Source organism: Oncorhynchus mykiss, chromosome 7, assembly GCF_057628025.1.
Source record: "Oncorhynchus mykiss isolate SJ-2025 chromosome 7, ASM5762802v1, whole genome shotgun sequence".
In the NCBI taxonomy this organism is placed as follows: domain Eukaryota; kingdom Metazoa; phylum Chordata; class Actinopteri; order Salmoniformes; family Salmonidae; genus Oncorhynchus; species Oncorhynchus mykiss.
The window spans coordinates 24,242,504-24,266,375 of record NC_143028.1 but is presented as its reverse complement, the minus strand read 5'-3'; the positions used below and the strand labels follow the sequence as shown (position 1 = coordinate 24,266,375).

The following is a 23,872-nucleotide window of genomic DNA, read 5'->3' as shown; positions in this document are numbered from 1 at the left end:
TAACCAGCTTTTTATAGCATTTAAGTGCAAACAAATATTTTTTTTAAATGCGTAGTTTCATTCCATGTGTAAGTGCCATTATACATTTTGTTTTTTACCTCTTACATCAGTTCGTATTGGTCATATTGATTACAAAGACCCCCAGTGGCTTAAGACACTGGCCTCCTAAGCCATGGATTGTGAGGTTTAGTCTTTGCTGAAGTGGCTGAAAGCGGAGTTGTGCAGCGGATGCATGCTGGGCCCATAACCAGTTCGTACTGGTTGTGAACGGTAGACAGTGCCCCAGTGGCCTAATGGATAAGGCACTGGCCTCCTAAGCCAGGAATTGTGGGTTCAAGTCCCATCTGGGGTGGTTGTAGACATTGTGGCCCAGCAGATGCGTGCTGTGTCCATAACCCAGAGGTCGATGGATCGAAAACATTTTCGGCTAACCAGCTTTTTATAGCATTTAAGTGCCAACAAATATTAAAAAAAAATGCGTAGTTTCATTCCATGTGTAAGTGCCATTATACATTTTTTTTTTACCTCTTACATCAGTTCGTATTGGTCATATTGATTACAAAGATCCCCAGTGGCTTAAGACACTGGCCTCCTAAGCCATGGATTGTGAGGTTTAGTCTTTGCTGAAGTGGCTGAAAGCAGAGTTGTGCAGCGGATGCGTGCTGGGCCCATAACCCAGAGGTTGATGGATCGAAAACATTTTCGGCTAACCAGCTTTTTATAGCATTTAAGTGCGAACAAATATTTTTAAAAAATGCGTAGTTTCATTCCATGTGTAAGTGCCATTATACATTTTGTTTTTTACCTCTTACATCAGTTCGTATTGGTCATATTGATTACAAAGACCCCCAGTGGCTTAAGACACTGGCCTCCTAAGCCATGGATTGTGAGGTTTAGTCTTTGCTGAAGTGGCTGAAAGCGGAGTTGTGCAGCGGATGCATGCTGGGCCCATAACCAGTTCGTACTGGTTGTGAACGGTAGACAGTGCCCCAGTGGCCTAATGGATAAGGCACTGGCCTCCTAAGCCAGGAATTGTGGGTTCAAGTCCCATCTGGGGTGGTTGTAGACATTGTGGCCCAGCAGATGCGTGCTGTGTCCATAACCCAGAGGTCGATGGATCGAAAACATTTTCGGCTAACCAGCTTTTTATAGCATTTAAGTGCCAACAAATATTTTTAAAAAATGCGTAGTTTCATTCCATGTGTAAGTGCCATTATACATTTTTTTTTTACCTCTTACATCAGTTCGTATTGGTCATATTGATTACAAAGATCCCCAGTGGCTTAAGACACTGGCCTCCTAAGCCATGGATTGTGAGGTTTAGTCTTTGCTGAAGTGGTTGTAAACATTGTGGCCCAGCAGAAGCATGCTGTGTCCATAACCCAGAGGTCGATGGATCGAAAACATTTTCGGCTAACCAGCTTTTTATAGCATTTAAGTGCGAACAAATATTTTTAAAAAATGCGTAGTTTCATTCCATGTGTAAGTGCCATTATACATTTTTTTTTTACCTCTTCCATCAGTTCGTATTGGTCATATTGATTACAAATATCCCCAGTGGCCTAAGACACTGGCCTCCTAAACCATGGATTGTGAGGTTTAGTCTTTGCTGAAGTGGCTGAAAGCAGAGTTGTGCAGCGGATGCATGCTGGGCCCATAACCAGTTCGTACTGGTTGTGAAAGGTAGACAGTGCCCCAGTGGCCTAATGGATAAGGCACTGGCCTCCTAAGCCAGGAATTGTGGGTTCAAGTCCCATCTGGGGTGGTTGTAAACATTGTGGCCCAGCAGAAGCATGCTGTGTCCATAACCCAGAGGTCGATGGATCGAAAACATTTTCGGCTAACCAGCTTTTTATAGCATTTAAGTGCGAACAAATATTTTTAAAAAATGCGTAGTTTCATTCCATGTGTAAGTGCCATTATACATTTTTTTTTTACCTCTTCCATCATTTCGTATTGGTCATATTGATTACAAATATCCCCAGTGGCCTAAGACACTGGCCTCCTAAACCATGGATTGTGAGGTTTAGTCTTTGCTGAAGTGGCTGAAAGCAGAGTTTTGCAGCGGATGCGTGCTGGGCCCATAACCCAGAGGTTGATGGATTGAAAACATTTTAGGCTAACCAGCTTTTTATAGCATTTAAGTGCAAACAAATATTTTTTTAAAATGCGTAGTTTCATTCCATGTGTAAGTGCCATTATACATTTTGTTTTTTACCTCTTACATCAGTTCGTATTGGTCATATTGATTACAAAGACCCCCAGTGGCTTAAGACACTGGCCTCCTAAGCCATGGATTGTGAGGTTTAGTCTTTGCTGAAGTGGCTGAAAGCAGAGTTGTGCAGCGGATGCGTGCTGGGCCCATAAGCCAGAGGTTGATGGATCGAAAACATTTTCGGCTAACCAGCTTTTTATAGCATTTAAGTGCCAACAAATATTTTTAAAAAATGCGTAGTTTCATTCCATGTGTAAGTGCCATTATACATTTTTTTTTTACCTCTTACATCAGTTCGTATTGGTCATATTGATTACAAAGATCCCCAGTGGCTTAAGACACTGGCCTCCTAAGCCATGGATTGTGAGGTTTAGTCTTTGCTGAAGTGGCTGAAAGCAGAGTTGTGCAGCGGATGCGTGCTGGGCCCATAACCCAGAGGTTGATGGATCGAAAACATTTTTGGCTAACCAGCTTTTTATAGCATTTAAGTGCGAACAAATATTTTTAAAAAATGCGTAGTTTCATTCCATGTGTAAGTGCCATTATACATTTTTTTTTTACCTCTTCCATCAGTTCGTATTGGTCATATTGATTACAAATATCCCCAGTGGCCTAAGACACTGGCCTCCTAAACCATGGATTGTGAGGTTTAGTCTTTGCTGAAGTGGCTGAAAGCAGAGTTGTGCAGCGGATGCATGCTGGGCCCATAACCAGTTCGTACTGGTTGTGAAAGGTAGACAGTGCCCCAGTGGCCTAATGGATAAGGCACTGGCCTCCTAAGCCAGGAATTGTGGGTTCAAGTCCCATCTGGGGTGGTTGTAAACATTGTGGCCCAGCAGAAGCATGCTGTGTCCATAGCCCAGAGGTCGATGGATCGAAAACATTTTCGGCTAACCAGCTTTTTATAGCATTTAAGTGCCAACAAATATTTTTAAAAAATGCGTAGTTTCATTCCATGTGTAAGTGCCATTATACATTTTTTTTTTACCTCTTACATCAGTTCGTATTGGTCATATTGATTACAAAGATCCCCAGTGGCTTAAGACACTGGCCTCCTAAGCCATGGATTGTGAGGTTTAGTCTTTGCTGAAGTGGCTGAAAGCAGAGTTGTGCAGCGGATGCGTGCTGGGCCCATAACCCAGAGGTTGATGGATCGAAAACATTTTCGGCTAACCAGCTTTTTATAGCATTTAAGTGCGAACAAATATTTTTAAAAAATGCGTAGTTTCATTCCATGTGTAAGTGCCATTATACATTTTTTTTTTACCTCTTCCATCAGTTCGTATTGGTCATATTGATTACAAATATCCCCAGTGGCCTAAGACACTGGCCTCCTAAACCATGGATTGTGAGGTTTAGTCTTTGCTGAAGTGGCTGAAAGCAGAGTTGTGCAGCGGATGCATGCTGGGCCCATAACCAGTTCGTACTGGTTGTGAAAGGTAGACAGTGCCCCAGTGGCCTAATGGATAAGGCACTGGCCTCCTAAGCCAGGAATTGTGGGTTCAAGTCCCATCTGGGGTGGTTGTAAACATTGTGGCCCAGCAGAAGCATGCTGTGTCCATAACCCAGAGGTCGATGGATCGAAAACATTTTCGGCTAACCAGCTTTTTATAGCATTTAAGTGCGAACAAATATTTTTAAAAAATGCGTAGTTTCATTCCATGTGTAAGTGCCATTATACATTTTTTTTTTACCTCTTCCATCAGTTCGTATTGGTCATATTGATTACAAATATCCCCAGTGGCCTAAGACACTGGCCTCCTAAACCATGGATTGTGAGGTTTAGTCTTTGCTGAAGTGGCTGAAAGCAGAGTTTTGCAGCGGATGCGTGCTGGGCCCATAACCCAGAGGTTGATGGATTGAAAACATTTTCGGCTAACCAGCTTTTTATAGCATTTAAGTGCAAACAAATATTTTTTTTAAATGCGTAGTTTCATTCCATGTGTAAGTGCCATTATACATTTTGTTTTTTACCTCTTACATCAGTTCGTATTGGTCATATTGATTACAAAGACCCCCAGTGGCTTAAGACACTGGCCTCCTAAGCCATGGATTGTGAGGTTTAGTCTTTGCTGAAGTGGCTGAAAGCAGAGTTGTGCAGCGGATGCGTGCTGGGCCCATAAGCCAGAGGTTGATGGATCGAAAACATTTTCGGCTAACCAGCTTTTTATAGCATTTAAGTGCCAACAAATATTTTTAAAAAATGCGTAGTTTCATTCCATGTGTAAGTGCCATTATACATTTTTTTTTTACCTCTTACATCAGTTCGTATTGGTCATATTGATTACAAAGATCCCCAGTGGCTTAAGACACTGGCCTCCTAAGCCATGGATTGTGAGGTTTAGTCTTTGCTGAAGTGGCTGAAAGCAGAGTTGTGCAGCGGATGCGTGCTGGGCCCATAACCCAGAGGTTGATGGATCGAAAACATTTTCGGCTAACCAGCTTTTTATAGCATTTAAGTGCGAACAAATATTTTTAAAAAATGCGTAGTTTCATTCCATGTGTAAGTGCCATTATACATTTTTTTTTTACCTCTTCCATCAGTTCGTATTGGTCATATTGATTACAAATATCCCCAGTGGCCTAAGACACTGGCCTCCTAAACCATGGATTGTGAGGTTTAGTCTTTGCTGAAGTGGCTGAAAGCAGAGTTGTGCAGCGGATGCATGCTGGGCCCATAACCAGTTCGTACTGGTTGTGAAAGGTAGACAGTGCCCCAGTGGCCTAATGGATAAGGCACTGGCCTCCTAAGCCAGGAATTGTGGGTTCAAGTCCCATCTGGGGTGGTTGTAAACATTGTGGCCCAGCAGAAGCATGCTGTGTCCATAACCCAGAGGTCGATGGATCGAAAACATTTTCGGCTAACCAGCTTTTTATAGCATTTAAGTGCGAACAAATATTTTTTAAAAATGCGTAGTTTCATTCCATGTGTAAGTGCCATTATACATTTTTTTTTTACCTCTTCCATCAGTTCGTATTGGTCATATTGATTACAAATATCCCCAGTGGCCTAAGACACTGGCCTCCTAAACCATGGATTGTGAGGTTTAGTCTTTGCTGAAGTGGCTGAAAGCAGAGTTTTGCAGCGGATGCGTGCTGGGCCCATAACCCAGAGGTTGATGGATTGAAAACATTTTCGGCTAACCAGCTTTTTATAGCATTTAAGTGCAAACAAATATTTTTTTAAAATGCGTAGTTTCATTCCATGTGTAAGTGCCATTATACATTTTGTTTTTTACCTCTTACATCAGTTCGTATTGGTCATATTGATTACAAAGACCCCCAGTGGCTTAAGACACTGGCCTCCTAAGCCATGGATTGTGAGGTTTAGTCTTTGCTGAAGTGGCTGAAAGCAGAGTTGTGCAGCGGATGCGTGCTGGGCCCATAAGCCAGAGGTTGATGGATCGAAAACATTTTCGGCTAACCAGCTTTTTATAGCATTTAAGTGCCAACAAATATTTTTAAAAAATGCGTAGTTTCATTCCATGTGTAAGTGCCATTATACATTTTTTTTTTACCTCTTACATCAGTTCGTATTGGTCATATTGATTACAAAGATCCCCAGTGGCTTAAGACACTGGCCTCCTAAGCCATGGATTGTGAGGTTTAGTCTTTGCTGAAGTGGCTGAAAGCAGAGTTGTGCAGCGGATGCGTGCTGGGCCCATAACCCAGAGGTTGATGGATCGAAAACATTTTCGGCTAACCAGCTTTTTATAGCATTTAAGTGCGAACAAATATTTTTAAAAAATGCGTAGTTTCATTCCATGTGTAAGTGCCATCATACATTTTTTTTTTACCTCTTCCATCAGTTCGTATTGGTCATATTGATTACAAATATCCCCAGTGGCCTAAGACACTGGCCTCCTAAACCATGGATTGTGAGGTTTAGTCTTTGCTGAAGTGGCTGAAAGCAGAGTTGTGCAGCGGATGCATGCTGGGCCCATAACCAGTTCGTACTGGTTGTGAAAGGTAGACAGTGCCCCAGTGGCCTAATGGATAAGGCACTGGCCTCCTAAGCCAGGAATTGTGGGTTCAAGTCCCATCTGGGGTGGTTGTAAACATTGTGGCCCAGCAGAAGCATGCTGTGTCCATAACCCAGAGGTCGATGGATCGAAAACATTTTCGGCTAACCAGCTTTTTATAGCATTTAAGTGCGAACAAATATTTTTAAAAAATGCGTAGTTTCATTCCATGTGTAAGTGCCATTATACATTTTTTTTTTACCTCTTCCATCAGTTCGTATTGGTCATATTGATTACAAATATCCCCAGTGGCCTAAGACACTGGCCTCCTAAACCATGGATTGTGAGGTTTAGTCTTTGCTGAAGTGGCTGAAAGCAGAGTTTTGCAGCGGATGCGTGCTGGGCCCATAACCCAGAGGTTGATGGATTGAAAACATTTTCGGCTAACCAGCTTTTTATAGCATTTAAGTGCAAACAAATATTTTTTTAAAATGCGTAGTTTCATTCCATGTGTAAGTGCCATTATACATTTTGTTTTTTACCTCTTACATCAGTTCGTATTGGTCATATTGATTACAAAGACCCCCAGTGGCTTAAGACACTGGCCTCCTAAGCCATGGATTGTGAGGTTTAGTCTTTGCTGAAGTGGCTGAAAGCAGAGTTGTGCAGCGGATGCCTGCTGGGCCCATAAGCCAGAGGTTGATGGATCGAAAACATTTTCGGCTAACCAGCTTTTTATAGCATTTAAGTGCCAACAAATATTTTTAAAAAATGCGTAGTTTCATTCCATGTGTAAGTGCCATTATACATTTTTTTTTTACCTCTTACATCAGTTCGTATTGGTCATATTGATTACAAAGATCCCCAGTGGCTTAAGACACTGGCCTCCTAAGCCATGGATTGTGAGGTTTAGTCTTTGCTGAAGTGGCTGAAAGCAGAGTTGTGCAGCGGATGCGTGCTGGGCCCATAACCCAGAGGTTGATGGATCGAAAACATTTTCGGCTAACCAGCTTTTTATAGCATTTAAGTGCGAACAAATATTTTTAAAAAATGCGTAGTTTCATTCCATGTGTAAGTGCCATTATACATTTTTTTTTTACCTCTTCCATCAGTTCGTATTGGTCATATTGATTACAAATATCCCCAGTGGCCTAAGACACTGGCCTCCTAAACCATGGATTGTGAGGTTTAGTCTTTGCTGAAGTGGCTGAAAGCAGAGTTGTGCAGCGGATGCATGCTGGGCCCATAACCAGTTCGTACTGGTTGTGAAAGGTAGACAGTGCCCCAGTGGCCTAATGGATAAGGCACTGGCCTCCTAAGCCAGGAATTGTGGGTTCAAGTCCCATCTGGGGTGGTTGTAAACATTGTGGCCCAGCAGAAGCATGCTGTGTCCATAACCCAGAGGTCGATGGATCGAAAACATTTTCGGCTAACCAGCTTTTTATAGCATTTAAGTGCGAACAAATATTTTTTAAAAATGCGTAGTTTCATTCCATGTGTAAGTGCCATTATACATTTTTTTTTTACCTCTTCCATCAGTTCGTATTGGTCATATTGATTACAAATATCCCCAGTGGCCTAAGACACTGGCCTCCTAAACCATGGATTGTGAGGTTTAGTCTTTGCTGAAGTGGCTGAAAGCAGAGTTTTGCAGCGGATGCGTGCTGGGCCCATAACCCAGAGGTTGATGGATTGAAAACATTTTCGGCTAACCAGCTTTTTATAGCATTTAAGTGCAAACAAATATTTTTTTTAAATGCGTAGTTTCATTCCATGTGTAAGTGCCATTATACATTTTGTTTTTTACCTCTTACATCAGTTCGTATTGGTCATATTGATTACAAAGACCCCCAGTGGCTTAAGACACTGGCCTCCTAAGCCATGGATTGTGAGGTTTAGTCTTTGCTGAAGTGGCTGAAAGCAGAGTTGTGCAGCGGATGCCTGCTGGGCCCATAAGCCAGAGGTTGATGGATCGAAAACATTTTCGGCTAACCAGCTTTTTATAGCATTTAAGTGCCAACAAATATTTTTAAAAAATGCGTAGTTTCATTCCATGTGTAAGTGCCATTATACATTTTTTTTTTACCTCTTACATCAGTTCGTATTGGTCATATTGATTACAAAGATCCCCAGTGGCTTAAGACACTGGCCTCCTAAGCCATGGATTGTGAGGTTTAGTCTTTGCTGAAGTGGCTGAAAGCAGAGTTGTGCAGCGGATGCGTGCTGGGCCCATAACCCAGAGGTTGATGGATCGAAAACATTTTCGGCTAACCAGCTTTTTATAGCATTTAAGTGCGAACAAATATTTTTAAAAAATGCGTAGTTTCATTCCATGTGTAAGTGCCATTATACATTTTTTTTTTACCTCTTCCATCAGTTCGTATTGGTCATATTGATTACAAATATCCCCAGTGGCCTAAGACACTGGCCTCCTAAACCATGGATTGTGAGGTTTAGTCTTTGCTGAAGTGGCTGAAAGCAGAGTTGTGCAGCGGATGCATGCTGGGCCCATAACCAGTTCGTACTGGTTGTGAAAGGTAGACAGTGCCCCAGTGGCCTAATGGATAAGGCACTGGCCTCCTAAGCCAGGAATTGTGGGTTCAAGTCCCATCTGGGGTGGTTGTAAACATTGTGGCCCAGCAGAAGCATGCTGTGTCCATAACCCAGAGGTCGATGGATCGAAAACATTTTCGGCTAACCAGCTTTTTATAGCATTTAAGTGCGAACAAATATTTTTTAAAAATGCGTAGTTTCATTCCATGTGTAAGTGCCATTATACATTTTTTTTTTACCTCTTCCATCAGTTCGTATTGGTCATATTGATTACAAATATCCCCAGTGGCCTAAGACACTGGCCTCCTAAACCATGGATTGTGAGGTTTAGTCTTTGCTGAAGTGGCTGAAAGCAGAGTTTTGCAGCGGATGCGTGCTGGGCCCATAACCCAGAGGTTGATGGATTGAAAACATTTTCGGCTAACCAGCTTTTTATAGCATTTAAGTGCAAACAAATATTTTTTTAAAATGCGTAGTTTCATTCCATGTGTAAGTGCCATTATACATTTTGTTTTTTACCTCTTACATCAGTTCGTATTGGTCATATTGATTACAAAGACCCCCAGTGGCTTAAGACACTGGCCTCCTAAGCCATGGATTGTGAGGTTTAGTCTTTGCTGAAGTGGCTGAAAGCAGAGTTGTGCAGCGGATGCGTGCTGGGCCCATAAGCCAGAGGTTGATGGATCGAAAACATTTTCGGCTAACCAGCTTTTTATAGCATTTAAGTGCCAACAAATATTTTTAAAAAATGCGTAGTTTCATTCCATGTGTAAGTGCCATTATACATTTTTTTTTTACCTCTTACATCAGTTCGTATTGGTCATATTGATTACAAAGATCCCCAGTGGCTTAAGACACTGGCCTCCTAAGCCATGGATTGTGAGGTTTAGTCTTTGCTGAAGTGGCTGAAAGCAGAGTTGTGCAGCGGATGCGTGCTGGGCCCATAACCCAGAGGTTGATGGATCGAAAACATTTTCGGCTAACCAGCTTTTTATAGCATTTAAGTGCGAACAAATATTTTTAAAAAATGCGTAGTTTCATTCCATGTGTAAGTGCCATCATACATTTTTTTTTTACCTCTTCCATCAGTTCGTATTGGTCATATTGATTACAAATATCCCCAGTGGCCTAAGACACTGGCCTCCTAAACCATGGATTGTGAGGTTTAGTCTTTGCTGAAGTGGCTGAAAGCAGAGTTGTGCAGCGGATGCATGCTGGGCCCATAACCAGTTCGTACTGGTTGCGAAAGGTAGACAGTGCCCCAGTGGCCTAATGGATAAGGCACTGGCCTCCTAAGCCAGGAATTGTGGGTTCAAGTCCCATCTGGGGTGGTTGTAAACATTGTGGCCCAGCAGAAGCATGCTGTGTCCATAACCCAGAGGTCGATGGATCGAAAACATTTTCGGCTAACCAGCTTTTTATAGCATTTAAGTGCGAACAAATATTTTTAAAAAATGCGTAGTTTCATTCCATGTGTAAGTGCCATTATACATTTTTTTTTTACCTCTTCCATCAGTTCGTATTGGTCATATTGATTACAAATATCCCCAGTGGCCTAAGACACTGGCCTCCTAAACCATGGATTGTGAGGTTTAGTCTTTGCTGAAGTGGCTGAAAGCAGAGTTTTGCAGCGGATGCGTGCTGGGCCCATAACCCAGAGGTTGATGGATTGAAAACATTTTCGGCTAACCAGCTTTTTATAGCATTTAAGTGCAAACAAATATTTTTTTAAAATGCGTAGTTTCATTCCATGTGTAAGTGCCATTATACATTTTGTTTTTTACCTCTTACATCAGTTCGTATTGGTCATATTGATTACAAAGACCCCCAGTGGCTTAAGACACTGGCCTCCTAAGCCATGGATTGTGAGGTTTAGTCTTTGCTGAAGTGGCTGAAAGCAGAGTTGTGCAGCGGATGCGTGCTGGGCCCATAAGCCAGAGGTTGATGGATCGAAAACATTTTCGGCTAACCAGCTTTTTATAGCATTTAAGTGCCAACAAATATTTTTAAAAAATGCGTAGTTTCATTCCATGTGTAAGTGCCATTATACATTTTTTTTTTACCTCTTACATCAGTTCGTATTGGTCATATTGATTACAAAGATCCCCAGTGGCTTAAGACACTGGCCTCCTAAGCCATGGATTGTGAGGTTTAGTCTTTGCTGAAGTGGCTGAAAGCAGAGTTGTGCAGCGGATGCGTGCTGGGCCCATAACCCAGAGGTTGATGGATCGAAAACATTTTCGGCTAACCAGCTTTTTATAGCATTTAAGTGCGAACAAATATTTTTAAAAAATGCGTAGTTTCATTCCATGTGTAAGTGCCATTATACATTTTTTTTTTACCTCTTCCATCAGTTCGTATTGGTCATATTGATTACAAATATCCCCAGTGGCCTAAGACACTGGCCTCCTAAACCATGGATTGTGAGGTTTAGTCTTTGCTGAAGTGGCTGAAAGCAGAGTTGTGCAGCGGATGCATGCTGGGCCCATAACCAGTTCGTACTGGTTGTGAAAGGTAGACAGTGCCCCAGTGGCCTAATGGATAAGGCACTGGCCTCCTAAGCCAGGAATTGTGGGTTCAAGTCCCATCTGGGGTGGTTGTAAACATTGTGGCCCAGCAGAAGCATGCTGTGTCCATAACCCAGAGGTCGATGGATCGAAAACATTTTCGGCTAACCAGCTTTTTATAGCATTTAAGTGCGAACAAATATTTTTTAAAAATGCGTAGTTTCATTCCATGTGTAAGTGCCATTATACATTTTTTTTTTACCTCTTCCATCAGTTCGTATTGGTCATATTGATTACAAATATCCCCAGTGGCCTAAGACACTGGCCTCCTAAACCATGGATTGTGAGGTTTAGTCTTTGCTGAAGTGGCTGAAAGCAGAGTTTTGCAGCGGATGCGTGCTGGGCCCATAACCCAGAGGTTGATGGATTGAAAACATTTTCGGCTAACCAGCTTTTTATAGCATTTAAGTGCAAACAAATATTTTTTTAAAATGCGTAGTTTCATTCCATGTGTAAGTGCCATTATACATTTTGTTTTTTACCTCTTACATCAGTTCGTATTGGTCATATTGATTACAAAGACCCCCAGTGGCTTAAGACACTGGCCTCCTAAGCCATGGATTGTGAGGTTTAGTCTTTGCTGAAGTGGCTGAAAGCAGAGTTGTGCAGCGGATGCCTGCTGGGCCCATAAGCCAGAGGTTGATGGATCGAAAACATTTTCGGCTAACCAGCTTTTTATAGCATTTAAGTGCCAACAAATATTTTTAAAAAATGCGTAGTTTCATTCCATGTGTAAGTGCCATTATACATTTTTTTTTTACCTCTTACATCAGTTCGTATTGGTCATATTGATTACAAAGATCCCCAGTGGCTTAAGACACTGGCCTCCTAAGCCATGGATTGTGAGGTTTAGTCTTTGCTGAAGTGGCTGAAAGCAGAGTTGTGCAGCGGATGCGTGCTGGGCCCATAACCCAGAGGTTGATGGATCGAAAACATTTTCGGCTAACCAGCTTTTTATAGCATTTAAGTGCGAACAAATATTTTTAAAAAATGCGTAGTTTCATTCCATGTGTAAGTGCCATCATACATTTTTTTTTTACCTCTTCCATCAGTTCGTATTGGTCATATTGATTACAAATATCCCCAGTGGCCTAAGACACTGGCCTCCTAAACCATGGATTGTGAGGTTTAGTCTTTGCTGAAGTGGCTGAAAGCAGAGTTGTGCAGCGGATGCATGCTGGGCCCATAACCAGTTCGTACTGGTTGTGAAAGGTAGACAGTGCCCCAGTGGCCTAATGGATAAGGCACTGGCCTCCTAAGCCAGGAATTGTGGGTTCAAGTCCCATCTGGGGTGGTTGTAAACATTGTGGCCCAGCAGAAGCATGCTGTGTCCATAACCCAGAGGTTGATGGACTGAAAACATTTTCGGCTAACCAGCTTTTTATAGCATTTAAGTGCAAACAAATATTTTTTTAAAATGCGTAGTTTCATTCCATGTGTAAGTGCCATTATACATTTTGTTTTTTACCTCTTACATCAGTTCGTATTGGTCATATTGATTACAAAGACCCCCAGTGGCTTAAGACACTGGCCTCCTAAGCCATGGATTGTGAGGTTTAGTCTTTGCTGAAGTGGCTGAAAGCAGAGTTGTGCAGCGGATGCGTGCTGGGCCCATAAGCCAGAGGTTGATGGATCGAAAACATTTTCGGCTAACCAGCTTTTTATAGCATTTAAGTGCCAACAAATATTTTTTAAAAATGCGTAGTTTCATTCCATGTGTAAGTGCCATTATACATTTTTTTTTTACCTCTTACATCAGTTCGTATTGGTCATATTGATTACAAAGATCCCCAGTGGCTTAAGACACTGGCCTCCTAAGCCATGGATTGTGAGGTTTAGTCTTTGCTGAAGTGGCTGAAAGCAGAGTTGTGCAGCGGATGCGTGCTGGGCCCATAACCCAGAGGTTGATGGATCGAAAACATTTTCGGCTAACCAGCTTTTTATCGCATTTATGTGCGAACAAATATTTTAAAAAAATGCGTAGTTTCATTCCATGTGTAAGTGCCATTATACATTTTTTTTTTACCTCTTCCATCAGTTCGTATTGGTCATATTGATTACAAATATCCCCAGTGGCCTAAGACACTGGCCTCCTAAACCATGGATTGTGAGGTTTAGTCTTTGCTGAAGTGGCTGAAAGCAGAGTTTTGCAGCGGATGCGTGCTGGGCCCATAACCCAGAGGTTGATGGATTGAAAACATTTTCGGCTAACCAGCTTTTTATAGCATTTAAGTGCAAACAAATATTTTTTTAAAATGCGTAGTTTCATTCCATGTGTAAGTGCCATTATACATTTTGTTTTTTACCTCTTACATCAGTTCGTATTGGTCATATTGATTACAAAGACCCCCAGTGGCTTAAGACACTGGCCTCCTAAGCCATGGATTGTGAGGTTTAGTCTTTGCTGAAGTGGCTGAAAGCAGAGTTGTGCAGCGGATGCGTGCTGGGCCCATAAGCCAGAGGTTGATGGATCGAAAACATTTTCGGCTAACCAGCTTTTTATAGCATTTAAGTGCCAACAAATATTTTTAAAAAATGCGTAGTTTCATTCCATGTGTAAGTGCCATTATACATTTTTTTTTTACCTCTTACATCAGTTCGTATTGGTCATATTGATTACAAAGATCCCCAGTGGCTTAAGACACTGGCCTCCTAAGCCATGGATTGTGAGGTTTAGTCTTTGCTGAAGTGGCTGAAAGCAGAGTTGTGCAGCGGATGCGTGCTGGGCCCATAACCCAGAGGTTGATGGATCGAAAACATTTTCGGCTAACCAGCTTTTTATAGCATTTAAGTGCGAACAAATATTTTTAAAAAATGCGTAGTTTCATTCCATGTGTAAGTGCCATCATACATTTTTTTTTTACCTCTTCCATCAGTTCGTATTGGTCATATTGATTACAAATATCCCCAGTGGCCTAAGACACTGGCCTCCTAAACCATGGATTGTGAGGTTTAGTCTTTGCTGAAGTGGCTGAAAGCAGAGTTGTGCAGCGGATGCATGCTGGGCCCATAACCAGTTCGTACTGGTTGTGAAAGGTAGACAGTGCCCCAGTGGCCTAATGGATAAGGCACTGGCCTCCTAAGCCAGGAATTGTGGGTTCAAGTCCCATCTGGGGTGGTTGTAAACATTGTGGCCCAGCAGAAGCATGCTGTGTCCATAACCCAGAGGTCGATGGATCGAAAACATTTTCGGCTAACCAGCTTTTTATAGCATTTAAGTGCGAACAAATATTTTTTAAAAATGCGTAGTTTCATTCCATGTGTAAGTGCCATTATACATTTTTTTTTTACCTCTTCCATCAGTTCGTATTGGTCATATTGATTACAAATATCCCCAGTGGCCTAAGACACTGGCCTCCTAAACCATGGATTGTGAGGTTTAGTCTTTGCTGAAGTGGCTGAAAGCAGAGTTTTGCAGCGGATGCGTGCTGGGCCCATAACCCAGAGGTTGATGGATTGAAAACATTTTCGGCTAACCAGCTTTTTATAGCATTTAAGTGCAAACAAATATTTTTTTTAAATGCGTAGTTTCATTCCATGTGTAAGTGCCATTATACATTTTGTTTTTTACCTCTTACATCAGTTCGTATTGGTCATATTGATTACAAAGACCCCCAGTGGCTTAAGACACTGGCCTCCTAAGCCATGGATTGTGAGGTTTAGTCTTTGCTGAAGTGGCTGAAAGCAGAGTTGTGCAGCGGATGCGTGCTGGGCCCATAAGCCAGAGGTTGATGGATCGAAAACATTTTCGGCTAACCAGCTTTTTATAGCATTTAAGTGCCAACAAATATTTTTTAAAAATGCGTAGTTTCATTCCATGTGTAAGTGCCATTATACATTTTGTTTTTTACCTCTTACATCAGTTCGTATTGGTCATATAGATTACAAATATCCCCAGTGGCCTAAGACACTGGCCTCCTAAACCATGGATTGTGAGGTTTAGTCTTTGCTGAAGTGGCTGAAAGCAGAGTTGTGCAGCGGATGCGTGCTGGGCCCATAACCCAGAGGTTGATGGATCGAAAACATTTTCGGCTAACCAGCTTTTTATAGCATTTAAGTGCAAACAAATATTTTTTTTAAATGCGTAGTTTCATTCCATGTGTAAGTGCCATTATACATTTTGTTTTTTACCTCTTACATCAGTTCGTATTGGTCATATTGATTACAAAGACCCCCAGTGGCTTAAGACACTGGCCTCCTAAGCCATGGATTGTGAGGTTTAGTCTTTGCTGAAGTGGCTGAAAGCAGAGTTGTGCAGCGGATGCGTGCTGGGCCCATAAGCCAGAGGTTGATGGATCGAAAACATTTTCGGCTAACCAGCTTTTTATAGCATTTAAGTGCCAACAAATATTTTTTAAAAATGCGTAGTTTCATTCCATGTGTAAGTGCCATTATACATTTTGTTTTTTACCTCTTACATCAGTTCGTATTGGTCATATAGATTACAAATATCCCCAGTGGCCTAAGACACTGGCCTCCTAAACCATGGATTGTGAGGTTTAGTCTTTGCTGAAGTGGCTGAAAGCAGAGTTGTGCAGCGGATGCGTGCTGGGCCCATAACCCAGAGGTTGATGGATCGAAAACATTTTCGGCTAACCAGCTTTTTATAGCATTTAAGTGCAAACAAATATTTTTTTTAAATGCGTAGTTTCATTCCATGTGTAAGTGCCATTATACATTTTGTTTTTTACCTCTTACATCAGTTCGTATTGGTCATATTGATTACAAAGACCCCCAGTGGCTTAAGACACTGGCCTCCTAAGCCATGGATTGTGAGGTTTAGTCTTTGCTGAAGTGGCTGAAAGCAGAGTTTTGCAGCGGATGCGTGCTGGGCCCATAACCCAGAGGTTGATGGATCGAAAACATTTTCGGCTAACCAGCTTTTTATAGCATTTAAGTGCAAACAAATATTTTTTTAAAATGCGTAGTTTCATTCCATGTGTAAGTGCCATTATACATTTTGTTTTTTACCTCTTACATCAGTTCGTATTGGTCATATTGATTACAAAGACCCCCAGTGGCTTAAGACACTGGCCTCCTAAGCCATGGATTGTGAGGTTTAGTCTTTGCTGAAGTGGCTGAAAGCAGAGTTGTGCAGCGGATGCATGCTGGGCCCATAACCAGTTCGTACTGGTTGTGAAAGGTAGACAGTGCCCCAGTGGCCTAATGGATAAGGCACTGGCCTCCTAAGCCAGGAATTGTGGGTTCAAGTCCCATCTGGGGTGGTTGTAAACATTGTGGCCCAGCAGAAGTGTGCTGTGTCCATAACCCAGAGGTTGATGGATTGAAAACATTTTCGGCTAACCAGCATTTAAGTGCCAACAAATATTTTTAAAAAATGCGTAGTTTCATTCCATGTGTAAGTGCCATTATACATTTTGTTTTTTACCTCTTACATCAGTTCGTATTGGTCATATAGATTACAAATATCCCCAGTGGCCTAAGACACTGGCCTCCTAAACCATGGATTGTGAGGTTTAGTCTTTGCTGAAGTGGCTGAAAGCAGAGTTTGCAGCGGATGCGTGCTGGGCCCATAACCCAGAGGTTGATGGATTGAAAACATTTTCGGCTAACCAGCTTTTTATAGCATTTAAGTGCAAACAAATATTTTTTTAAAATGCGTAGTTTCATTCCATGTGTAAGTGCCATTATACATTTTGTTTTTTACCTCTTACATCAGTTCGTATTGGTCATATTGATTACAAAGACCCCCAGTGGCTTAAGACACTGGCCTCCTAAGCCATGGATTGTGAGGTTTAGTCTTTGCTGAAGTGGCTGAAAGCAGAGTTTTGCAGCGGATGCGTGCTGGGCCCATTAGCCAGAGGTTGATGGATCGAAAACATTTTCTGCTAACCAGCTTTTTATAGCATTTAAGTGCGAACAAATATTTTTTTAAAATGCGTAGTTTCATTCCATGTGTATGTGCCATTATACATTTTTTTTTTTACATCTTCCATCAGTTCGTATTGGTCATATTGATTACAAAGATCCCCAGTGGCCTAAGACACTGGCCTCCTAAGCCATGGATTGTGAGGTTTAGTCTTTGCTGAAGTGGCTGAAAGCAGAGTTGTGCAGCGGATGCATGCTGGGCCCATAACCAGTTCGTACTGGTTGTGAAAGGTAGACAGTGCCCCAGTGGCCTAATGGATAAGGCACTGGCCTTCTAAGCCAGGAATTGTGGGTTCAAGTCCCATCTGGGTTGGTTGGAAACATTGTGGCCCAGCAGATGCGTGCTGTGTCCATAACCCAGAGGTCGATGGATTGAAAACATTTTCGGCTAACCAGCTTTTTATAGCATTTAAGTGCCAACAAATATTTTTAAAAAATGCGTAGTTTCATTCCATGTGTAAGTGCCATTATAAAAAATTTTTTTACCTCTTACATCAGTTCGTATTGGTCATATTGATTACAAAGATCCCCAGTGGCTTAAGACACTGGCCTCCTAAGCCATGGATTGTGAGGTTTAGTCTTTGCTGAAGTGGCTGAAAGCAGAGTTTTGCAGCGGATGCGTGCTGGGCCAATAACCCAGAGGTTGATGGATCGAAAACATTTTCTGCTAACCAGCTTTTTATAGCATTTAAGTGCGAACAAATATTTTAAAAAAATGCGTAGTTTCATTCCATGTGTAAGTGCCATTATACATTTTTTTTTTACCTCTTACATCAGTTCGTATTGGTCATATTGATTACAAATATCCCCAGTGGCCTAAGACACTGGCCTCCTAAACCATGGATTGTGAGGTTTAGTCTTTGCTGAAGTGGCTGAAAGCAGAGTTTTGCAGCGGATGCGTGCTGGGCCCATAAGCCAGAGGTTGATGGATCGAAAACATTTTCTGCTAACCAGCTTTTTATAGCATTTAAGTGCGAACAAATATTTTTAAAAAATGCGTAGTTTCATTCCATGTGTATGTGCCATTATACATTTTTTTTTTTACATCTTCCATCAGTTCGTATTGGTCATATTGATTACAAAGATCCCCAGTGGCCTAAGACACTGGCCTCCTAAGCCATGGATTGTGAGGTTTAGTCTTTGCTGAAGTGGCTGAAAGCAGAGTTTTGCAGCGGATGCGTGCTGGGCCCATAACCCAGAGGTTGATGGATCGAAAACATTTTCGGCTAACCAGCTTTTTATAGCATTTAAGTGCAAACAAATGTTTTTTTAAAATGCGTAGATTCATTCCATGTGTAAGTGCCATTATACATTTTGTTTTTTACCTCTTACATCAGTTCGTATTGGTCATATTGATTACAAAGATCCCCAGTGGCTTAAGACACTGGCCTCCTAAGCCATGGATTGTGAGGTTTAGTCTTTGCTGAAGTGGCTGAAAGCAGAGTTGTGCAGCGGATGCGTGCTGGGCCCATAACCCAGAGGTTGATGGATCGAAAACATTTTCGGCTAACCAGCTTTTTATAGCATTTAAGTGCGAACAAATATTTGTAAAAAATGCGTAGTTTCATTCCATGTGTATGTGCCATTATACATTTTTTTTGTTACCTCTTCCATCAGTTCGTATTGGTCATATTGATTACAAATATCCCCAGTGGCCTAAGACACTGGCCTCCTAAGCCATGGATTGTGAGGTTTAGTCTTTGCTGAAGTGGCTAAAAGCAGAGTTGTGCAGCGGATGCATGCTGGGCCCATAACCAGTTCGTACTGGTTGTGAAAGGTAGACAGTGCCCCAGTGGCCTAATGGATAAGGCACTGGCCTCCTAAGCCAGGAATTGTGGGTTCAAGTCCCATCTGGGGTGGTTGGAAACATTGTGGCCCAGCAGAAGCCTGCTGTGTCCATAACCCAGAGGTCGATGGATCGAAAGCATTTTCGACTAACCAGCTTTTTATAGCATTTAAGTGCAAACAAATATTTAAAAAAAATGCGTAATTTCATTCCATGTGTAAATGCCATTATACATTTTCTTTTTACCTCTTCCATCAGTTCGTATTGGTCATATTGATTACAAAGATCCCCAGTGGCCTAAGACACTGGCCTCCTAAGCCATGGATTGTGAGGTTTAGTCTTTGCTGAAGTGGCTGAAAGCAGAGTTGTGCAGCGGATGCGTGCTGGGCCCATAACCCAGAGGTTGATGGATCGAAAACATTTTCTGCTAACCAGCTTTTTATAGCATTTAAGTGCCAACAAATATTTTTAAAAAATGCGTAGTTTCATTCCATGTGTAAGTGCCATTATACATTTTTTTTTTACCTCTTACATCAGTTCGTATTGGTCATATTGATTACAAAGATCCCCAGTGGCTTAAGACACTGGCCTCCTAAGCCATGGATTGTGAGGTTTAGTCTTTGCTGAAGTGGCTGAAAGCAGAGTTGTGCAGCGGATGCGTGCTGGGCCCATAACCCAGAGGTTGATGGATCGAAAACATTTTCGGCTAACCAGCTTTTTATAGCATTTAAGTGCAAACAAATGTTTTTTTAAAATGCGTAGATTCATTCCATGTGTAAGTGCCATTATACATTTTGTTTTTTACCTCTTACATCAGTTCGTATTGGTCATATTGATTACAAAGATCCCCAGTGGCTTAAGACACTGGCCTCCTAAGCCATGGATTGTGAGGTTTAGTCTTTGCTGAAGTGGCTGAAAGCAGAGTTGTGCAGCGGATGCGTGCTGGGCCCATAACCCAGAGGTTGATGGATCGAAAACATTTTCGGCTAACCAGCTTTTTATAGCATTTAAGTGCAAACAAATATTTTTTTTAAATGCGTAGTTTCATTCCATGTGTAAGTGCCATTATACATTTTGTTTTTTACCTCTTACATCAGTTCGTATTGGTCATATTGATTACAAAGACCCCCAGTGGCTTAAGACACTGGCCTCCTAAGCCATGGATTGTGAGGTTTAGTCTTTGCTGAAGTGGCTGAAAGCAGAGTTTTGCAGCGGATGCGTGCTGGGCCCATAACCCAGAGGTTGATGGATCGAAAACATTTTCGGCTAACCAGCTTTTTATAGCATTTAAGTGCAAACAAATGTTTTTTTAAAATGCGTAGATTCATTCCATGTGTAAGTGCCATTATACATTTTGTTTTTTACCTCTTACATCAGTTCGTATTGGTCATATTGATTACAAAGATCCCCAGTGGCTTAAGACACTGGCCTCCTAAGCCATGGATTGTGAGGTTTAGTCTTTGCTGAAGTGGCTGAAAGCAGAGTTGTGCAGCGGATGCGTGCTGGGCCCATAACCCAGAGGTTGATGGATCGAAAACATTTTCGGCTAACCAGCTTTTTATAGCATTTAAGTGCGAACAAATATTTGTAAAAAATGCGTAGTTTCATTCCATGTGTATGTGCCATTATACATTTTTTTTGTTACCTCTTCCATCAGTTCGTATTGGTCATATTGATTACAAATATCCCCAGTGGCCTAAGACACTGGCCTCCTAAGCCATGGATTGTGAGGTTTAGTCTTTGCTGAAGTGGCTAAAAGCAGAGTTGTGCAGCGGATGCATGCTGGGCCCATAACCAGTTCGTACTGGTTGTGAAAGGTAGACAGTGCCCCAGTGGCCTAATGGATAAGGCACTGGCCTCCTAAGCCAGGAATTGTGGGTTCAAGTCCCATCTGGGGTGGTTGGAAACATTGTGGCCCAGCAGAAGCCTGCTGTGTCCATAACCCAGAGGTCGATGGATCGAAAGCATTTTCGACTAACCAGCTTTTTATAGCATTTAAGTGCAAACAAATATTAAAAAAAAATGCGTAATTTCATTCCATGTGTAAATGCCATTATACATTTTCTTTTTACCTCTTCCATCAGTTCGTATTGGTCATATTGATTACAAAGATCCCCAGTGGCCTAAGACACTGGCCTCCTAAGCCATGGATTGTGAGGTTTAGTCTTTGCTGAAGTGGCTGAAAGCAGAGTTGTGCAGCGGATGCGTGCTGGGCCCATAACCCAGAGGTTGATGGATCGAAAACATTTTCTGCTAACCAGCTTTTTATAGCATTTAAGTGCCAACAAATATTTTTTTAAAATGCGTAGTTTCATTCCATGTGTAAGTGCCATTATACATTTTTTTTTTACCTCTTACATCAGTTCGTATTGGTCATATTGATTACAAAGATCCCCAGTGGCTTAAGACACTGGCCTCCTAAGCCATGGATTGTGAGGTTTAGTCTTTGCTGAAGTGGCTGAAAGCAGAGTTGTGCAGCGGATGCGTGCTGGGCCCATAACCCAGAGGTTGATGGATCGAAAACATTTTCGGCTAACCAGCTTTTTATAGCATTTAAGTGCAAACAAATGTTTTTTTAAAATGCGTAGATTCATTCCATGTGTAAGTGCCATTATACATTTTGTTTTTTACCTCTTACATCAGTTCGTATTGGTCATATTGATTACAAAGATCCCCAGTGGCTTAAGACACTGGCCTCCTAAGCCATGGATTGTGAGGTTTAGTCTTTGCTGAAGTGGCTGAAAGCAGAGTTGTGCAGCGGATGCGTGCTGGGCCCATAACCCAGAGGTTGATGGATCGAAAACATTTTCGGCTAACCAGCTTTTTATAGCATTTAAGTGCAAACAAATATTTTTTTTAAATGCGTAGTTTCATTCCATGTGTAAGTGCCATTATACATTTTGTTTTTTACCTCTTACATCAGTTCGTATTGGTCATATTGATTACAAAGACCCCCAGTGGCTTAAGACACTGGCCTCCTAAGCCATGGATTGTGAGGTTTAGTCTTTGCTGAAGTGGCTGAAAGCAGAGTTTTGCAGCGGATGCGTGCTGGGCCCATAACCCAGAGGTTGATGGATCGAAAACATTTTCGGCTAACCAGCTTTTTATAGCATTTAAGTGCAAACAAATGTTTTTTTAAAATGCGTAGATTCATTCCATGTGTAAGTGCCATTATACCTTTTTTTTTACCTCTTCCATCAGTTCGTATTGGTCATATTGATTACAAAGATCCCCAGTGGCCTAAGACACTGGCCTCCTAAGCCATGGATTGTGAGGTCTAGTCTTTTCTGAATTGCCTGAAAGCAGACAGGCGCAGTGGAAGTGTGCTGGACCCATAACCCAGAGGTCAATGGCTCAAAACTATTTTCTGCTATCCAGTTTATTTTTAGCATTGAAGTGCAAACATAAATGTAAAATAATGCGGAGTTTAATGGGCATGTGTATTTGCCATTAAAAAAATGTTTTATACCTCTTCCATCAGTTTGTTTTGGTCATACTGATTACAAAGAATCCCAGTGGCCTAAGACACTGGCCTCCTAAGCCATGGATTGTGAGGTTTAGTCTTTTCTGAAGTGGCTGAAAGCAGAGTTGTGCAGCAGATGCGTGCTGGGCCCATAACTCAGAGGTTGATGGATCGAAAACATTTTCTGCTAACAAGCTTTTTATAGCATTTAAGTGTGAACAAATATTTTTTTAAATGCGTAGTTTCATTCCATGTGTAAGTGCCATTATACATTTTTTTTACCTCTTCCATCAGTTCGTATTGGTCATATTGATTACAAAGATCCCCAGTGGCCTAAGACACTGGCCTCCTAAGCCATGGATTGTGAGGTTTAGTCTTTTCTGAAGTGGCTGAAAGCAGAGTTGTGCAGCGGAAGCATGTTGGGCCCATAACCCAGAGGCCGATGGATCGAAACCATTCTCTGAAACAAGATTATTTTTTGCATTGACGTGAGAACAAAAATTGTCTCTGTGTTCTGGCCCGTCGTCCGGTTATCCCGGCTAGTGGACCTAGGCAGTATCTTGACAGACATTAATAACGCACAACACTCAGGCAATAGATCATTACATTTCCTCACCAAATGAGCGGCATTTGGCTCTACTGCTTCCTAAGTGCCAAAGTAAATGAAACAGAAAATAATGGAATAAAAACATAAAAGTATACAAAATGTGTCTACCACACCTTAATCATCCAATTTGGACTATGTTATATACAGTGGGGCAAAAAAGTATTTAGTCAGCCACCAATTGTGCAAGTTCTCCCACTTAAAAAGATGAGAGGCCTGTAATTTTCATCATAGTTACACTTCAACTATGACAGACAAAATGAGAAGAAAAAATCCAGAAAATCACATTGTAGGATTTTGAATTAATTTATTTGCAAATTATGGTGGAAAATAAGTATTTGGTCACCTACAAACAAGCAAGATTTCTGGCTCTCACAGACCTGCAACTTCTTCTTTAAGAGGCTCCTCTGTCCTCCACTCGTTACCTGTATTAATGGCACCTGTTTGAACTTGTTATCAGTAAAAAAGACACCTGTCCACAACCTCAAACAGTCACACTCCAAACTCCACTATGGCCAAGACCAAAAAGCTGTCAAAGGACACCAGAAACAAAATTTTAGACCTGCACCAGGCTGTGAAGACTGAATCTCCAATAGATAAGCAGCTTGGTTTGAAGAAATCAACTGTGGGAGCAATTATTAGGAAATGGAAGACATACAAGACCACTGATAATCTCCCTCGATCTGGGGCTCCACGCAAGATCTCACCCCGTGGGGTCAAAATGATCACAAGAACAGTGAGCAAAAATTCCCAGAACCACACGGGGGGACCTAGTGAATGACCTGCAGAGAGCTGGGACCAAAGTAACAAAGCCTACCATCAGTAACACACTA

At 41.7% G+C, this 23,872-nt stretch overlaps 16 non-coding genes across 16 annotated transcripts; all 16 read left to right on the top strand.

Annotated features, from left to right (window-relative positions):
• Positions 1–279: 279 nt before the first annotated feature.
• trnar-ccu (transfer RNA arginine (anticodon CCU)) lies at positions 280–352 on the top strand. The gene has a single exon. It is a non-coding gene; the product is annotated as a tRNA-Arg (tRNA).
• Positions 353–986: 634 nt separating this feature from the next.
• trnar-ccu (transfer RNA arginine (anticodon CCU)) lies at positions 987–1,059 on the top strand. Its single transcript has one exon. It is a non-coding gene; the product is annotated as a tRNA-Arg (tRNA).
• Positions 1,060–1,692: 633 nt separating this feature from the next.
• Positions 1,693–1,765, top strand: trnar-ccu (transfer RNA arginine (anticodon CCU)). Its single transcript has one exon. It is a non-coding gene; the product is annotated as a tRNA-Arg (tRNA).
• Positions 1,766–2,957: 1,192 nt separating this feature from the next.
• Positions 2,958–3,030, top strand: trnar-ccu (transfer RNA arginine (anticodon CCU)). The gene has a single exon. It is a non-coding gene; the product is annotated as a tRNA-Arg (tRNA).
• A 633-nt stretch (positions 3,031–3,663) lies between these two features.
• On the top strand, positions 3,664–3,736 carry trnar-ccu (transfer RNA arginine (anticodon CCU)). Its single transcript has one exon. It is a non-coding gene; the product is annotated as a tRNA-Arg (tRNA).
• A 1,192-nt stretch (positions 3,737–4,928) lies between these two features.
• trnar-ccu (transfer RNA arginine (anticodon CCU)) lies at positions 4,929–5,001 on the top strand. Its single transcript has one exon. It is a non-coding gene; the product is annotated as a tRNA-Arg (tRNA).
• Positions 5,002–6,193: 1,192 nt separating this feature from the next.
• On the top strand, positions 6,194–6,266 carry trnar-ccu (transfer RNA arginine (anticodon CCU)). The gene has a single exon. It is a non-coding gene; the product is annotated as a tRNA-Arg (tRNA).
• A 1,192-nt stretch (positions 6,267–7,458) lies between these two features.
• Positions 7,459–7,531, top strand: trnar-ccu (transfer RNA arginine (anticodon CCU)). The gene has a single exon. It is a non-coding gene; the product is annotated as a tRNA-Arg (tRNA).
• Positions 7,532–8,723: 1,192 nt separating this feature from the next.
• Positions 8,724–8,796, top strand: trnar-ccu (transfer RNA arginine (anticodon CCU)). The gene has a single exon. It is a non-coding gene; the product is annotated as a tRNA-Arg (tRNA).
• A 1,192-nt stretch (positions 8,797–9,988) lies between these two features.
• On the top strand, positions 9,989–10,061 carry trnar-ccu (transfer RNA arginine (anticodon CCU)). The gene has a single exon. It is a non-coding gene; the product is annotated as a tRNA-Arg (tRNA).
• Positions 10,062–11,253: 1,192 nt separating this feature from the next.
• trnar-ccu (transfer RNA arginine (anticodon CCU)) lies at positions 11,254–11,326 on the top strand. The gene has a single exon. It is a non-coding gene; the product is annotated as a tRNA-Arg (tRNA).
• Positions 11,327–12,518: 1,192 nt separating this feature from the next.
• trnar-ccu (transfer RNA arginine (anticodon CCU)) lies at positions 12,519–12,591 on the top strand. The gene has a single exon. It is a non-coding gene; the product is annotated as a tRNA-Arg (tRNA).
• Positions 12,592–14,342: 1,751 nt separating this feature from the next.
• trnar-ccu (transfer RNA arginine (anticodon CCU)) lies at positions 14,343–14,415 on the top strand. The gene has a single exon. It is a non-coding gene; the product is annotated as a tRNA-Arg (tRNA).
• A 2,034-nt stretch (positions 14,416–16,449) lies between these two features.
• On the top strand, positions 16,450–16,522 carry trnar-ccu (transfer RNA arginine (anticodon CCU)). The gene has a single exon. It is a non-coding gene; the product is annotated as a tRNA-Arg (tRNA).
• Positions 16,523–18,972: 2,450 nt separating this feature from the next.
• On the top strand, positions 18,973–19,045 carry trnar-ccu (transfer RNA arginine (anticodon CCU)). The gene has a single exon. It is a non-coding gene; the product is annotated as a tRNA-Arg (tRNA).
• A 1,753-nt stretch (positions 19,046–20,798) lies between these two features.
• Positions 20,799–20,871, top strand: trnar-ccu (transfer RNA arginine (anticodon CCU)). Its single transcript has one exon. It is a non-coding gene; the product is annotated as a tRNA-Arg (tRNA).
• The last annotated feature ends 3,001 nt before the right edge of the window (positions 20,872–23,872 follow it).